The sequence below is a fragment of the Leptodactylus fuscus genome, chromosome 1 (genome assembly GCF_031893055.1).
Source record: "Leptodactylus fuscus isolate aLepFus1 chromosome 1, aLepFus1.hap2, whole genome shotgun sequence".
NCBI lineage: Eukaryota > Metazoa > Chordata > Amphibia > Anura > Leptodactylidae > Leptodactylus > Leptodactylus fuscus.
This window is the reverse complement of record NC_134265.1, coordinates 160,424,383-160,437,827: the sequence shown is the minus strand read 5'-3', so window position 1 is coordinate 160,437,827 and position 13,445 is coordinate 160,424,383. Positions and strand designations below refer to the sequence as shown.

The following is a 13,445-nucleotide window of genomic DNA, read 5'->3' as shown; positions in this document are numbered from 1 at the left end:
ACTCATCAGCATTCTATCCAGTGGCATGATGTGTGGTGGAAAGTGTTAGGACCCTGCTGTTCTTATATATGTAAATGAAGAAGTTGGAGATTTTATCATCTAGCTGAATGTCCAGCTGTCCTGTCTAGTTTGTCACTCACTGGTAACATGCCCCAGGACCACAGACATTTCTAACGCATTTATGGCATCTCTGCAGGCAACTTTTAAGTACAGACATCTTGTGTTATATTTATACACACCTATGTACATATGATATCATATATATAGATATATATATATATATATATATATATATATATATACACATTTACTACATTTATACACTCATCAACCTACATGTATATACACACAAATCCACTTACACACTCACATATACAAACACTCACTTACATGCACACGCTCACATACGTGCACACACATACACAAACATTCTACTCTTCTGTATACACCACATGTACATGTCATCTTTTTATTTCCCTGCCCTCTATTCCCAAGGGATATCATTGTAATATAAAAGTCATGAGACCATATCATTGGTTCCTATTAAATATAGTTGTGTGAACTTTTATTTTTTCTTTCTTTGCTGATAAATGTCAAAACCACCTTTATAACGGTCCCAAAATGTGTTTGTATTAGAATGTTCATGGTATCCAATAATGGCTACAATACATGTTATAGCATTGACATTGTTGTTTTTGTGATACATATCCTGATAGATATCATGAAGCAAGGTAATGCACTTTTGGAAGAATTCTCCCAGGATATTCAGTGCCTCCTTACTTGCAGACACAATGGGAGGCATGATGGTCCAGATAGGTTTTTGTTAAGATGATATCCCTCATGCAGTACTATAGAAGTTCCCTTTTCTTCAGTAGATCCCAGTAGCAAGCCTAGCCCAGTGTATGTTATGTTAGTACAGAAGAGGTTACAGCAGATCATGATTGACTTAACAAGAGCAATCACTTAGTTTATTCCCACTTGCCTATTTGGTACAAATAGCAACAAAGGAGAAAAGGTAACAAGTTTTCCTTCCCTTTCGCATACAAATTGTATAGACTCGCTACTTATAACAGCAAGCGGTTTTGTGACACTTTGCTTGAAATTGTCATCCCATGGGAACTGCCATTATTGTATTTTTAAAGTGTGAAATTGACAGGTTGGGCAGTTTCATAAATTCAGCTGTCAGGTTGTGCCCAGTTAAAATAGCTAAAAGCTGTAAATATGCCAGCGAGGGGTTTTGTGTGCAGCAAGCCTATGCAGTTTTATTTTATTCAGTATGATAGGGCGAGGAGGGGGCCTGTAGATTTAATTAGCCACTTTTTTTTTCCAACTAGGTTTTCCAATTTTAGTTTTGCCTCTGGCGGGGGGATGGGGATATTATTGGGGGTGTAGAGAGTAGGAGTGAGAAGACACATTTAGACCAGCCTGAAAAAGAGATTCTCAGTGTAAGCAACACCTGCCTCCATTTACTGCTGCACTTTTTGTTCTAATAAACTTCTAAACGTCTTTCATCCTTTTTCTTTGCTCTTTTGGGTCTTGTTTCTAGTTTTGCATAAAGATAGTTTTTAATTAGAAATTCTTGACTTTGAAAGAATAATTATCAGGGAATATTTTTGAAGTTATACCCGCAGGCACCAAGTACTTTACACTGCATGTTATGCGTTGAGACAGGCTAATATATAAAATAATAAGATAGGTCATCTATGTATAATAATATAGTTATTCTATAAACGTGTAATATAAAAATAGCCATCCTATCAATGATATAAATAATAGTAATACTATAAATAATATAAAGAAATAATAGTCATACTACATAGAGTGTAAATTAATAGATAATAGTCATACTATACATAATATAGTCATAGTATAACTAATATAAATAAATAGTCATACTATAAATGTTATATAAATACCAGTCATGCTACAAATAATATAAATACTAGTTATATCCTACATATACATAATATGATGAAATACCAGTCATTCTACAAATGACATAAATAAATAGTCATACTATAAATAATGTAAATATATAATAGACACTCTATTAGTAAAAAAAATACAATGTTTTTTTTTTCTATACATGCAACCATCACTACATAACTATATATAGAAGTAATGTATGATATATATATATATATATATATATATATATATATATATATATATATATAGTTACAGTGCCACTTTTGCAAATTTTTATATTAAGATATAAGAGTGTTGTTATTGTTGAATACCTAGTACAAAAACGGCCATGTTTGTGAGCGTCAACATGCTAAGGACTGCTTAACCTAATGATGGGAGTGGGATTTCCTTGTCTCTGCTGCTGTATGTTAAGCCACTAGGGGCCTGTAGAAACTACACTTGTGCAGTAAATACAACTGCTAAGCATATGCTAAGCCATTCAGCATACATGGATGTTGTACAACAAAGCCAGAGCAATAGAGCCTTCTCTCTGTGTCCTTGTGGTAAGGTTTAGTATTTCAGATAAAACCTTGCCCTCTCTACTCCCTAGATCTCTTGTAGAGGTTTTCTTGTATGAAGGTTCTAGCACTTAGCTACTCTCTGGAAAGAGTTAACGGAAGTCAGCTTTATCGACTCCAGACAATAACGCAAAGAAAACAATAGCTAAAGACACAGATTGATGCTATATTGAAATGAACTGTCTAAGGACCGAGACAGTTTTTGTAGGAATAAACAGGCCAGTTCCTCAGCAGGAGTGTGGTCAGCAATGGGAAGATGCAGATCGAAGATGCACCACACACTTTTTGAGTGTCAGTTTCACAAATTCAGAATCGACCAAGCATGGCGGGTTTGATAGACATTAGGCAATGAGGTCAAGTATGCTTACATGGTTCCTTTTGTTGATTTTTTTTTAGACTGCCAAGACATCCTATTTGTAAAACTATGGAGATGTGGACATTTGCATATTGAATTCCCTTCAAAAAGACAGTTGAATTGCAAGGTATTGATAGGAGGCGAATACAAGATGGATGCGGATAAATAATGGGTGCCACTGTAAACCAATGATCACTATTTATTTTATAGACAAGTATATTCACTTAGCCAGATCCCCCCCCCCCCCCAGCTTAGATGTCACACTTTATCATGTCATTGTAGCAACAGATCTGTGACATACTGTAGTCATTGTCTACAATGGAAGGTATACTCAGCGGGTGTTCTGGATACATGTTTTTAAGAACATTGTTATTTTTTCAGTATCATTGGGTTTCCGAATCTTTCATTCTGGTGGAGAAAATTTGATCCCTTATTTCAACCGCTGATGTTCTGTCTAGGAGACATGTCTATAAATGATGTGCAATGATGTTAAAAAATTCTACAGGAACCCAAGTTCCTTGCTTTTATATCTATTAAGCCTTGATATCATATTACTACAATATTATCAGTATTGGAATTTGCTGGGCTCTATATGTGCATACAATTTGTGTTTCCGTTATCTGCTATTATATTTTTTGTACTGAAATTTTACCCTAAAATCGTATATCGCCTACTGACGTATTTGTGAATTGTGTTATCCACATCCCCCAGAACATCAATATATGCCATTCTTCATTTGCTCAGGACATATATAGAATTTTATTGAAAATGTACTTTTTTCCCATTTTCTCAAGCATATCTTAAATGCTTTCTTCATGTAAGAAAGTGTTTCATTTGAGAACCTATTTTTGTATTACTCTGTGGCTTTTTTTAGCTCGTTCTGTTTTTATCCCCTATTAAATCTGATCTGAAAGTACGCCACATATGCATAATTATTTATCTTTCATTCATGTGATGTATGAAGGCAATATACATTGGTCCCACTAGTACTAATTAAAAAAAGAAAAACCCTGGAAAACGCATCGGGAGACATGATTGCTGTAAGCTCCTACGTTTCCTCTGAGTGATCTCTTTTTTTATTTTATTTTCCTTTTTTAATTTATTTTAGATCTATTAAGTTTCCATTTTATTAAGAGTGCAAATAAGAGTGAAATGTTAAAATGAACGTAAGCTGAAAGTAATATTTAGTGCAGATAGAACCATGAAATATCACAATTCTTCTGGCAATGGCACATAACACATACTGGCATTGCAGAGAATATTCCAGAATTTTCCAGTTATATGAGAAGGTGGGTGGTAATTCAGGGTCGCATTACAGTGATATGTAGGGAGCTATGGCAGTGAAACAAGGCATTGTAATGGGTGACATAGAGACATATTACTAATCTGTTTCTCTTTTGACCAGTCCACATTTTGTGACATAAGCAGCAGTTACTCTATATGGATGACTTATTTGTTTCTATCGTATGCTGTAATTGTTGACTCATGTGTTTTGTGTCAGTGTATCAGCTTGGTAGGGAAGACCTACGTGAATGAGACACAGGCATGTTCTAGGCCAGACTTCTCACAGATGGAATGCAGAGAATTTTCTTCTCCCTGTGCCTGCCAGCCTCTTCTGATCCCATTGACATTGCTTTGCCTGTGTCTCTGTACAGCTTTACCTCTACCCCTTTCAGCACCATGCCAATTATTTAGACTTAGTGACTGGAAATCCACTTTCATTCATTTTTCCTCTGGTTTATCCTGGGAATAACATCAGATGGCCTTCATGACCGCTGCAGCATAATTATACATGCTCATATCTTTTCTTCCATTGACTTAATTAGCTATCCAAATGTATTCTTAAGCTTCACAAAACTGCTCTGTATTCACAGAATGCTGTTCTGTTTGCATGGCTGTTTGGCAGTTTCATGGTCAATATGGCTTTTAAAATAACTAATGTAGCTGAGTATAGTTGTACAACCCATGTTGAAGTTGTAGCTAGAGTACATCGCCCTACGTAAGTATTTACAACCTACAACGGCCATTGCGATATATAATATCTGCTACGTAATATTTCCACATTGTCTTAGGCCTTTCCTGAATGATGATGACCGGGAGGGTCATTTTTGTATGTGCCACTCTCCTGAAGTCCGATGGAGCGGAGCAATGGTGCTACAGTGGTCTTTAGCAGTCATAGGGGGGTGTTCGATCATGGAGAAGTTTCTGTAGCCATGGGGACCCTGGAAAATCCCTGAGCAGAGCTAATGTTCTTAGGCAGTCCTTCCTCTACAAAGAATTACTTATTCAGTTAATACAGAAAAGCTTCTTCAAAAGACCAACCACTCCCTACACATACTAGCCATCTTCTTTGAGAACACCTCCCCCCCCCCAAAATACAATTTTTCAATGCAGTTTTGAGTTGTTGTCTCAGAGTAGGTCACTCTAGATAATCCCTTAGATCCCGTTTAAATAACCATTGGCCGCAGTTGTTCCCTGCCTCAGCCAGTGATTTCCCGTATATAAGAAGCAGAGATCAGCAGGCTACATGACCAGCATAGCTTTTATATATTACAGCATTTGCTGAGCCTTATTAAACATATTGTCCATTCGGACTAGAGTCATCCATAGATCTTCATATATTTCACTAGCAGCCACATAGAAACAGCGTGGAAATTTATAGTCACAGTCCCCAAAGTTAATTGCCGGGGACCAAATTTTTGTATAGGATGTTATTAATTATGTCCACTGTATGTGATCTATTATTACAGTCATATGTATATCACCCAAAGAATCCATTCAAGCCACAGTACAGGCCCCAGTCTTCCATAGAGTAGAGCATTTAATCTTCACATGGTTTGCTTTTTCGGAAAGGGTACTTGTTGAACGTATGGGTCACACCGGAGGATCAGCCCATGTGTGGCTGGCTTAAATCACTTTAAGTGTCTGGTTGATTCAGTGAAGGTCATCTACGAAACATCTCACTATTTACTTTTCCTACTGCGTCTATAAAGACTTGATATGGATCTGGAGGGAAAAAACGTTAACAAAATATTTTAGGTTTCTGGTTAAAGCATGAGGGATGATTTTGGCAAGACACAGAGTTCAAGAATGAGCAGTAGAGGAAAAAAAATGTTATGTATTACAGTCTTGGCTCTAATTTGTATGATGAAGGAAACACCAAGCCACATTAAACCAAAGCCACAGTCCACAGAGGATAATTCACAGGACAAAGAGCCTCAACATTTCTTTTATATCATTTACAAGAAAAAAAAGAAATGTGTGTGTGTCTTCGAGAGTTCACTGCAGCTGTCTTTGCCCAAAAGCTTATGTTTTGGGAATCATGATGGATGTTCAGAGCCTTTAGCCAGTTGTGAAGTTTGCTATGAGGTCAGTGTTACTAATGGACGGTTGGAATTTGCTGCCTCTTGTCCCTTTGCCAGCATGAGCAGAAGCTATGCAGAGTAAAAACTGAGTATCACGAAGGCACAAATAATATATTTTGCAAAATATATGTCCTTCTAAAGCCCTACAGTATACACCACTCTCCTAATGTAGAAATACTGTGATTAATGTCCCTTCAAGTCATAGAACAACATAATATAACATTGTTTTTTTGAGATAACTGAAAAGAACTTGGAAGTTTAATATTAAGACTCCATATAGTGTCCTCAACATTCCAGAAAGTTAACTGTACTTTTCAGTTGTTATTGTATGTGACACTAGGTTCACACTAGCGTTCGGGTCTCCGCTCTCAGCTTTCCGTCTTCTCCATGCAGAAGACGGAAAGCTGTCAGAGTGGGTCCGGCTGTGAGAGGCGGTGAACGTTTTATGCTCTCCGCCGCGAAAGCGTTTTTTAAAAACCGGACACAGAGTACTGCATGTCCGACTCTGTGTCCGATTAAAAAAAAATGGTTTTGCGGCGGAGAGCATAAAACACCGGCGCTCAAGGCCGGACATCTTTCAAACCCATTCAAATGAATGGGTTTGAAAGAGTCCTGCAGGTTTCTGTCTCCTGCCTCTGTTTTGTGCAGGAAACAGAAACCTGCATAACGGAGACCGGGCACAGATGTGAACGAGCCCTGATAGAGATATCATAGAGATTAGACCACAGATCTGAATTGGAGACTCTGCCACAGATTCCGCTTAAAATAGGCAGAGAGTAAAGTCCTTCCAGGAAAAAATAAGCTTCCTGCTCATTCTTCAGGCGGATTTTGTCTGAGAATTCCCCTTCAAATGAACGGGAGACGGAACATACACCTATTCTGTCGACACAGTATTGGATGCAGAATTTGTCAAAATCTGCTGGCGGAATTTGGAATTTGTTTCTGCCCACAAAAAGGCAAAATTCAGTGGCATTCTAAATTCCGCTTCAAAATCTGCCTCATATTCAGCGTCAAAATCCATGATATCTACTTCTAATTCCTGAAGCAGAAATGTTCTGCTTGACAGATTCAGCAACACATTTCTACATGTGAACACCCCCTTAAGGTGGCCATATTCCTTTGATAGTAAATGGACAATCATCTGGTAATCGCTTGTATTATAGCGTGCACACACTTGTTAGTCCATACTGGCAATTACAGTCATTCTTACTGGCCACATATGTTTATTGCCTCCAGTTGTGAGGACAAACAATCATCCTGAGAACATTCTTTCACTGTCGTTCATCGTTCATGACCTAATGACAATTGAATGAAAATTTTAAACATGGCCGACTTCCTTTTACACAATAACAGTATCACTGTTTGGCGAAAACTATCAATTATTGTCGAAATTCACTTGACAAATAGTTGTTTTGGCTGATGTTGTCAACTATGTGTGTCCAACTTCTGTGACCCATGTAAAAATGTTGGAGTTTCATTGGACAGTGCTGGTGTATACCACGCTTTGTGTTTCCCTTTGATGATGCCGATTTATTTTGCATGTGGCATATTTATATATACTTATAACTGGAGGAGTGGTCCTCGCTGCCACAACCCATTCCTACTTTTATAGATAAATTGGATTGGATACGATAAGTAATGTCTAGTTGTTTGGGCCCATTTTCTGAACTCCTGATTTGATTTGTAATGTGCTACGGAATATGTTGGCGCTATATAAATATAGTTATTATTATTATTATTATTATTATTATTATAGCTCCTGACAGATAACAACTGTCTCGGACATATCTCTGTGTGCAGCTCCCCTGGCAGTGCTCCAACCCCTTTTTATTTAGAAAACTGTCATGATGTGAGTAAGACTATGTAAATGATCGACCTTCACTAATGTATACATAAAATCCTTGATGTATTAGTTTCTCTCCTAGCATGTTAAGTAGAGCGCATGTTCCATGATCTAATTGAACAACGGTTGGGTACGTCTTCTAATGCTTTATTTTGCTTATTAATGAAATGGCTACATAAAAGCTTGAAGGTCTAGAAGGTGTAAAGATACTCGCTGGAGAGCTCTAGATAAGGAAATATTTGGTCTAAGTCGCATTTGCGAGATACAAACTTTGTGCAGTGTAACTGTAATAAAGTAGTGCCAGTAGAGACATGCACATCCCCCTCACCCTAAGCTGGTGTGATTTATGCGGGCTTCTGTTAAAACCAGCTTTACCCATGCTTCCTGTGTGTTTAAATATTACCTTACATGGCATTAAGATTGAACTAAGCAGGCCTGTGTGCCACTTAAGTGCATGATACTGCAGTTTCTAAGGAGATCCTCTTTTGTGTAAAGCCAGAAGGTATTTAATTAATGGACCAGGAACAAACATACTCATGTGAATAAAGGACGGCTACTTTTCAAATACCATGAATTGTTAAGAAAAAAGAAGAATTGCTTCCACACTGAAAAATGGAAGCTTTTCATTTCATTACATTTGCAGTGAATCAAGAGAGGAACTATCTGAATGAATAAAAACAGCTTCCAAACCAACCAAATGTTTAAGGGCGTACCATTCAAGGGGCATCAAGGAACAATAGATTTCTTATTATTCAGTAAGGAAAAATATAACGCTTTGGAAAAATGTCTGATGTCTAGTTCTAGTGGTCAGAAATCATGACTTCTCTGTAATAAGGATGAGCACTATAGAGGGGAAAAAACAACATAGTGCAGAAAAAACACTACTTCGGAAGAAGGAGGCAATCACAAGGGGTCTAATAGAGGTATGCAAACCTGGCAGAGTTGTGTTATGCAGGTATACACTGTAGAAACACATATAGAAGGAAATACAGCTGTGGCCAGCTCCTGGTCCGAAGGTGAAAATACAGTGAGAAGGTGGAGGTAAAAACAGGCTGTGATCTCAGCACTGCTACTATTACACTTTGGTGACACAATGTGTTTTTGCCTCTACCTGCTTCCAGAATGGCAATAACTAAAAAGACTGAAGCCATTAGCAGATTTTTACATACATTAGCTACCTGGTTCCAGGCGTTTGTCCATTGATAGTATCACTTATTTTTGGTGCCTAATAAAAGGAGTACAGGGATAAACCTAGCAATTGTCACATAACATTTTATGATATGCTTAGCATACATTGTAAACGTGAGAGATGTGTCCTCTATATAAAATAGAAAATGTACAACTTAGGCAATGTACACATGAGTAAAAAAAGAATCTGCTACAGATTTTGCAACAGATTTTGTATTAGATGCAAATTTTGTTGTGGATTTGCCATGGACTTCATCTTATGAAGTACAAAGGATATAAATCTGCACAAAGAACATGGATTTAGAATGCACACCTCAGACCCTCTTCACATCTGTGTTTGGATTTTCATACAGGGAGTCCACTTGGGGACCCCCCGAACGGAAACCTATATGTATTAAAAAGCGGTTATCTGGGAAACCCACGGACCCCATAGACTATACTGGGGTCCGCTTGGTTTCTGCACGAAACATGCGGAAAGAAAAGTCCTGCAAGTCCAGCAAACCCGAACGCAGATGTGAATCGGGCTCCAGGTCAATGTCTTTGTGTATGTGCTATGTGTGAACATACACCAAATGTGTTCAAAAGACTACATGCTCATAAACATCTTTAAATAGAAATAAAATTGCTTTTAATAGTACTATAGTAGGCATGAAGATTTACACGTTGACCATAGAAAACAGTGGACGTCCAGTGTTTTCTATCACTTTTGGCATTGTTGCAGTAAAAAGAGAATTCTTCTGCAATGGTTTCTCCACAGATAGCACTGATTTTGAGGCAGGGGCCCAGATTCAGATCTGTAAGGCTGAACAGCTTCCATTGGTAAGATACTTTCTAATGTGGTCAAAGGGAAAAGATTCTAAAGAGACTATACTAAAACCTCTTTGAGAATACCAACCTCTATCTAGACTGGATTTACTGTGACAGATTTCCAGTGCCATCACATACAATGTATATTCTTTGAGGAGACCACCCCTCTAGAAGACCATTTTTATGCAATTGTAAGCTTTCACAGTAAATTGGAATTGTGTTGTTTTCCTGATGTTAGTTCTCACTGCTGCCTATGAGAGTATGCCCACACATATATTGTGTGCCAGATATCAGTCAATTAAAATTTCTATCTGCAGGGTTCTATTACAGGGCAAGTCATAACATAACAGTAAGGAATCTCTGTATGGCAAGGTGAAGCTATGAACACAAATAATGCAGGTAAATAACATACACTGCACTGTAAATATAGAAAACAGTTTGCTTGAAATGTTATTACTTGTACTCATTAATATTAAGAGGTAAAGATTAGCTAGCGATGAGAAAGACTGTGACAGTGGAAGAATCTGTTAGTATAGTGTCTCATGCCATTCTATTGAAGCCATAGAGCAGTGATTCCCTGCCTGTGTTCCTAGCAAACTGCCTAGGGTTCATCATACGATAGCAGCAGGAAGAGCTCAATGAAAATATGAAATTAAATCATGATTTTCCTTCCCAGAACTAAGCCTCCTTGAGTTAGGAAAGGGACTCAGGTTCCCTGGAAGAAGCTTTTTTTTTTTTTTGGCATATCCCCTGAAGGAAAAAGGTTAAGAATCTCTGCCCTAAAAACACATCCATCAGACCAGGCATAGAACAAGTCTTGAGTTATAACTGACGGATAAAATACTCCCTAATGTTCTACAGATACTCTTCCATTGCTGTAAATATGTTTCAAAAAGTATTTAAAGTGAGTTTTACTTTTTTGCGGTTTGATACTGGTCTCAGTTATAAGGGTACTTGAAAGGTAATTTCTGTAAATGGCCAGTTTACTACTTTTCATTATGTTCACAGATTAACAAAAAGCACAAAGAATTACACATTATAATACTGCACTAAGTAAACTGGAATCCCACCACCATTGTTCTCTTCCATTGTTGATGCAGAGGGTGGAACTGACTAAGGTTGAGTTCACATCAGTGTTTGGGTCTCTGTGTGAATTCAATTTTTGACACTGTCTCAAAATCCTCGAAAACTGATTTTGAACAGTTCGTTTAAAACCTATTGAATTCAGTGGGTTGTTAAAAACCAGGTGTGCGTGTGGAGCATTTCTGTCTGGTATCAGATCTTTTGGGCAGTGAAAAAAGTCGGACTTGCAGGACTTTTTCTCTGTCCAAAAAAAGGATACCAGAAGGACAGCAACCAATCCATTTTTCTTAATATTAAGGTCTATAGAAGGCGGACACAAACTCATTGCAAACAGATAGTCATCTGATTGTGTCGGTTATGCAATCTGTCTTTCCCCTCTGCACATGCTCAGAATGAAGAAGGGAAAAAAACGGATTTGTCAAAAATGGACACAAACGGACAGGTTTTTTTTGACAAACATCTATTGATGATTTGTGCATTCGCTGAGTAACTGTTTGGAATAAGTTTTTGGACCAATGGGTTTTTTTTAATTTTACCTTGTGTGTTTCCATCTTCTGCCCGAGATCCTGGACAGGAGACAGAAGCCCAGCAGATAGTGTCCACCCATGTTTTTTTTGTTTTTTTTAACCGGACACAAAGTCCTGCATGTCCGACATTGTGTCCGGTTAAAAAAAACGGTTTTGCCGCGGAGAGACAAAAGACGCTCACGGGCAGACACTTTGCAAATCCATTCAAATGAATGGGTTTGAAAACTGACTGCCGGTTTCCATCTCCTGTCCAGTTTCTCGGGCAGAAGATGGAAACCTGCAAAGCGGAGACCGGGCGCAGGTGTGATCCCGCCCTTAAATGGTTTGGCAGGAGACGGATACCAGGTGCAACCTAGCATGGAATGAGCCAGTTAGTCAGCCCCCTTTTTCTTCCACGTCACGATGCACAGAAGGTGTGGCAGAGCAAAATGAATGACAGAATATACATAACTTTTATTAATTTTCATCTGGGCAACAACTAAATAACTTTATCTCTTTGGATAACCCTTTAAACAGTCCCTTAAGCCTTATTTACATGACCATGAAAAATGGACATTGTAGCCTGGAACTGTAGCCTTGCTGGCATTCACTTGAATAGAAGCAAACTGCTTTCATCCGTCTACCTAGTATATGGCTTCTGGTAGCAGATGATCAAGATGTGGTCTGGGTGTTGGACCCCAACTGCTCTGATACTGATGACCTATCCTGTATCACTAACCTTTGGTTCCTGGACCACCGCTTTAATTTCATAGCCTGGCCATCCCTGGATAATTGTTTTCCACAGCTGGAGAGTCCATGAGAAGTGTTAATGTTCTAGGAGCAAAAAGTATAAAAAATAAAAGAACCCTTAAAAAAACAATTTGATCAGTGCCTTTACAAATAAATGAGCCTTTGGTGTTCTCCATTTTCTGCAAATTTACTGTGTATGCCTGTTAATATCATGAAATTATATGGTTATGGATCTTCTGTAATTCTAATTCTAAAGTCAGCAATCAAACGCTATTGTTGCCTAAATGACTTGCATACATTATCGTGGAATTTAGAATGTAGGGGCTTGAATTCCAAGCATAGTGCATTGATAAGAGAAAACCAGCATGGCACCAATAACCATCTGCCACTTTAGCCGGCCATCTGAATGACTACTTTTCTATAGAGAGTTATGCTGAAATGTTTATAGGAAAAATGTTTAATTGTAATACAAATAGACGGCTTCCTATTACCACATCGATATATTTTTTTACATGCAGAATACATGTTAACACTACTTATGTATTTCGATGACTCAAATGTTTCAGAATGGCTTCTAGACCACTTATACAGTGTTGGCCAAAAGTATTGGCCCCCCTGCAATTCTGTCAGATAATAGTCATTTTCTTCCAGAAAATGATTGCAAGCACAAACTCTTTGGTATTAATATCTTCATTTATTTTGCTTGCAATGAAAAAACACAAAAGAGAATGAAAAAAAAGTCACATCATTGATCATTTTACACAAAGCTCCAAAAATGGGCCGGACAAAAGTATTGGCACCCTCAGCCTAATACTTGGTAGCACAACCTTTAGACAAAATAACTGCAAACAACCACCTCCGGTAACCATCAATGAGTTTCTTTACAATGCTCTGCTGGAATTTTAGACCATTCTTCTTTGGCAAACTGCTCCAGGTCCCTGAAATTTGAAGGGGGCCTTCTCTAAACTGCCATTTTGAGCTCTCTCCACAGATGTTCTATGGGATTCAGGTCTGGACTCATTGCTGGCCACTTTAGAAGTCTCCAGTGCTTTCTCTCAAACC

At 38.0% G+C, this 13,445-nt stretch overlaps 1 protein-coding gene across 36 annotated transcripts in view; it reads left to right on the top strand.

The window, feature by feature from the left end:
- PTPRD (protein tyrosine phosphatase receptor type D) overlaps nucleotides 1-13,445 on the top strand; it is a 1,471,303-nt gene that overhangs the window by 1,163,225 nt on the left and 294,633 nt on the right. The window lies entirely within an intron of this gene.